Raw genomic sequence first — 5,560 nt, forward strand, 5'->3', positions numbered from 1 at the left:
GTCGCGTCCCAGTCTGTCAGGCAAGGTATGTACATCCAAGATGCGTTGTCACCTATGCCGACAGTAGTAGGCGACTCTTTGCTCATTTGGACTCTCCGGACAGTGAGCAAAGTGCTGTCGAAGCTAGGTGATAGGTACTCCAGAGGTTCGGCTAGCCAGCATCGCCTCAGGAAGCCCTCTACCGAGGAAGGCCTCCACACGACCCCTCCAACCGTCAGGCCTGCACTGGCCGGTGACTGGACGACCTCTGACACTGAGACCAAGAAACTTCTAAGTATCCTCTAGTGTCACTGTCATCTCACCACAAGGTGGAAACTATGAGTTTCCGACCTCCACCTACAGAAAAATGCACAGAACTTATGGTGAGTTACCCCGTTAACCTTGGAAAATGAAGACGAAGTGGATTAGTCATTAATGATTGTACCTATCAACCAAAGCTGTGATCGGTGCGGGGTAGATGACAGGCAACCCGCGGCAAACCTGGAACGATACGACATCGAGGCCAGCCCTCTCCAAAAGAGGGGTGTACCCGTCGTCATACCGCATGTCGTCATACCGCATGTCGTGGAACTTGTCATGGATTCGAGGATGAAGAAGGGGCAGTTCCTGGAGACATGAATTATTTTGTTAGTACCTCAACATTAATTTTAAAGAGTGGCACAAACAGATGATGTGGAACATAAATTTGTTCATTACCTCCCCTTCCGCGGTGCGTCATCCTCGATGGTTCTGCTCATAGTACGGATCGAACTGGTACAATGCCTCCATCCTACAAAAATAAGATAGCAATTTAGTGAACATGTATTAGAAAGAACAAATATGGAAATGAAGTAAAATGAAGTAAAACATTCATATACATAAAATGAAGTAAACATTAAAACAAAACTGTAGTGCACAACAGCTATTTGCACCTGACTAAGCGGCCAACTGCATGTACACGTGTTGTGACCAAGTCTGCCGCATCTACCACATTTATTTTCGTCGGGGTCAGAAAGAAAGGGGTTCCTCTCCTCCGTCTAGTTCTTCGTGAAACCTAATCCATGACCATCTTGTATCTCGTTCTCTTCCTAGTTCCAGGCTTTTTTCAACGGGCCCCTGGATCCGCAATGTATTTCGGACCCGTATACGTTGGCCACTATCCCTCATCTAGGTAAGGCTCAAACCGGGGAGACCATGTAAGTACAAGGTTGCCAACAATGAACTCCCGCGGTATCCTGCTCTTGTAGGCAAAGTTGCGGTGCCGAGCTGCTGCAATATAATGGGAACATAGAAAGTGGTATTGCCTTGTTCTCCCACATGTGCATGAGAAATCAATTAGAATGACAATATAACTCCTCGAAGGCCGCACGTCACCATCGGAAGTTGTACCACCCCTTTCGATGACCTCATACTTTCCTGTCGTATGGTCAAAACATTTAACCTCATGTGTGCGAGCCCTATCCTCTGCCTTAGCAAGATGACACATAGGTTTAGGGGCCCATAGCTGGTTCTTGCTCTGTAGTGCCATTGCTTGTGAGTATCTGATATTGAACCATGCAACAAGCCTGTAGAAGGTGAATGATACGATAGCATTGACAGGCATCGCCTGTATCCCCTTAAGCACACTGTTGAATGACTCAGCCATATTACTAGTCTGAAACTCATACCTACGGCCACCATCATCGTACGCCCTTGACCATTTCTCAGGCTCCCTCATAACTCCTCTTAGCTAACGCCTACCTGCATCGTTTGTTGCCGTTTTTAGCTCCTCCAACTTCTCTTGAAAGAACTGCTCCTCAAGCTGGCGAGCGACATCCTCGAATAGAGCAAAGTTGTCCTTATTCCCATCTGTATCTAGTAAATTCTAGGCCATGTGCCGAGTGCACCAACGGTGGTGCAATGGTGCATATCCTGGAATTTGCTCCTATACGGCACTGAGTATACCCTGGTGTCTATTAGATATGATACCAACCTCCCTGCCAGGGCCTACAACATGTATCCAAACTAGCCGCAATAACCATCCCCAGCTGGCTTTGTTCTCCCTCTCCACCAAACCAAAGGCCAAAGGAACCAATGCGTTGTCAGCATCAACTGCAATTGGTATCAATAGCGTGCCCTCGTACTTGCCAATCAGAAAAGTACCATCAATGGATAACACCGGACGACAATGCCTGAAGGCCTCCACACACTGTGGAAAGCACCAGAATGCAAGGAAGAAAATCTGCCTCCCGTCCTTCCATTCATTCGGTTTTGGAACATACTCATAGTGCATGCCTGGATTAGCTGCTTTCATTGCATTGAATAGTGCAGGTAGCTTTTGATACCCCTCCTCCCAGTCCCCATATATCATCTTTCAGGCCCGTTGCTTTGCCCGCCATGCTTTCCCATACTTGATCTTATAACCAAATATTTTCTCAGCCATATCCATAATTGTCTTCACCTTCAAATTGGGCTGACCCTTCAATGCTGAGTACAACTTTCTGGCAATGAGGGTAGAGGTCAACTGTCGATGCCTCTGCTATAGATCTATGTCGGGACAAGTGTATGGACCTACAATTTTTGTGATTTTGAACTTTCTCGTAGCCTTCTGTTTCCGAGCACAGACCCTCCAATTGCAATCAGCCTTCTCGCACACCACTGTGTAGCGCCGCTCCACATAGGAGTGCCTAACCTTGAATGGTCTTTTACGTTTCACAAACTACTCCTGTAACCACCTTCTCATTGTAGGTAAGTTCTTGAATAGAAGGTCCTTCTTAATTTCCATGCTATCCCTAGCCTCAGAAGCCTCTAGCAGCTCGCCATCTCTTCCTTCTGCATAAGCACTACGAGAACGACTGAGATCGCTGAATTTATGAACTAGTGGATCACAATCAGGACAAAAAAGTCTGATGCGCTCCATATCTTATTCACTCAATGCTGCAATTGGGCGGTCATCATCTGAATCAACGGCTCTTGCATTCCCATAAGGCTCCTCGTCATCATCTATCTAAACATCCACACTATTAAAAGCCCATCCTGTATTGGAAGACGGATGCACAGGGGGAACACCAATATTATCTGGAATATCTCCTGCATTTAAACAGCAATTAAAGATGGCATTGGGATAAATGAATAGAATCAGGGCGAATAACAAAAGAAAAGATAGTGTTACTACGACACTTACTTGGATGGTTCTGAATCAAAGGAATCTCCTAGGGGCCGTATCGATATCATCAATTCGATAATATATACGATCATCAGGACAAATGCCAAACTCATTCGGGCTGGATTGAGCATCAGGGACCGCAACCGCATCTTCTCGATCCACCTCAAGGTTGGGTAACGGAGGGTTAGCAGGTGGCACATTAGGGGCTGAATGCACATGAGGGCTGGAAGCATTTGAGAACTTCCGCACAACCAAATCTAAATATTGATACTCATTCTTCATGACAGTCTTCACATAGTTCTCCTATTCAACCTCACATGCAATAGCGACCAGCCATCTGAAAATCTGGCCCAATTTACCAAAGTGGACGACCCCTTGAACTGAAATGGCATCCTCACTTGAAATGCATTGAAGCTCATCACGAGCTCTACCAAACACCTCACTAATCACGAACTCTACCAAACACCTCACTAAACAACGGCCAATCATTGAATATCAGGGAGACCCCATGCATTCCATCAAAAGTGATATTTCTAAACACATCTTTCTCGATACTGCCTCCATGATATAATATACAACACAAAGGTTATGACGGGTATAATATACAAATTAACTAATAACATTTTCTAACTATCTAAATTACCTAACTAAATACCTAGAATTACTTAAAAATACCTAACTGAACTACCTAACCAAATTACCAAAATAAATACCTAAATTTATCTAACTAAGTTACCTAACTAAATACCTACATCTACTGTGTAACTACTTTTTCTAAATATGGTTTCTAACTATTTACAAGAAATTACTAACTACATTACCTAACTAAACTACTAAAACTAATTAAATAAATTATTTAAAATTACCTAAATTGCTAACTACTACAATACCTAACTAAATTAACAAACTAATTAAAAAAACCTTACGGGAGGGCCGGGCGGAGGAGGCCGCGCGGGAGTGCCCTCGCCGCCGGTGCTCGCGCGGGGGCGGCCGGAACGGGCGGGCGGCGAGCCGGAGGAGGGGTGGCCGGAGAAGGGCGCCGGCGGCCGCATGACAAGCAAGGGAGAGTAAGAGAGGAAGAGGGTGCGGGGAGAGAGAGGAAGAGGGCGCGGCGTATAGATACGGGCTCGGCACCGTGATCTGTGGTGCCGAGCTTGGCGCCAAGATCTATGGCGCTGAGCTCGGCACCAAGGTTCGTGGCGCCGAGACCTCAGTCATGTCAGCGCCAAGTCAGCAGCTAGGTTAGGGATCTCGGTGTGATGGCTCATGGCGCCGAGATGTGCTACCTCGGCGCCGACTCCCAAGGTTCAAATTCGGAAATACATTCTTCAGGGGTCTAAATGTAAAATTTTTTTAAAAAGGGTTAAAATGCAAAAAGTGCGGGCGATCGTACTTCCGTGGCGACCAAACCGCAGACCAACAATGATTGGGAAACACGTGTGTTGTGCTCGATTGATGCGTCAAAAGGGTCAAGGCATGTCACTGTATTTGTTTGGCACACCTCACGGAGACAAAAAAAATCATGCACATGTTTGGTAGAATAGCTAGCGAGAGCAGCTCGAACTCCACTGGTGGTTAACGCACGCGGACCGCCTAACCGACGATAAGAAAAGGCTTTACTTTGCATGCCAAAGCTTGGCAACCACCGTCGGTGCGACAGCACTTCGACAGTTCAGTGGATCATGCGCCCCTTAGGCCTAACCCGGTGGTAAATCATAATCATTACCAATTTTTTCATTTCAAAATAAGTATTCTTTTAGAGTTCAAATTTTATCATAATGCACTTTTAGATTCTAGTAGATACATCTAATTAAAGCAATATCCGTGTCAATATAAAAAGATATATAGAACTAATAAAATGATTAATTAATGCTACTTTACATGTTCTAATGTATTCACATTTATTTAGAATATAGAGGTAACTAAGAATCTGTTTGGATCTGCCGGACTTAACTTTAGTTCCGTCATTTCAGATGTTTGGATACCGATTAGAAGTATTAAATATAGATTAATTATAAAAATAATTGCATAAATGGAGGCTAATTTACGAGACGAATCTATTAAGCCTAATTAATGCATCATTAGCATATGTTTACTGTTGCATAATATGATTAAATTATGGACTAATTAGACTTAATGGATTCATCTTGTGAATTAGCCTCAATCTTTACAATTAGTTTATATTTAGTACTACTAGTTAGTATCAAATATTCAATGTGACAGAAACTAAAATTTAATCGGGGTGATCCAAGCAGCTCCTAAACATGCAACGTAACTTTCGATCACAACTACGAGTAATTTCTCGTAGCTCGCAAAGTATCTAAAATTTTCTAGTAATGCATTTATTTTTAGGATAAAAGCAGTAGTCGGTAGCCAAATCACCGTGACGACATGGCAGTATGCCAAATTGCACAAGCAAAAAAAATGACCTGCGAG

The sequence above is a fragment of the Panicum hallii genome, chromosome 1 (genome assembly GCF_002211085.1).
Source record: "Panicum hallii strain FIL2 chromosome 1, PHallii_v3.1, whole genome shotgun sequence".
Lineage (NCBI taxonomy): Eukaryota > Viridiplantae > Streptophyta > Magnoliopsida > Poales > Poaceae > Panicum > Panicum hallii.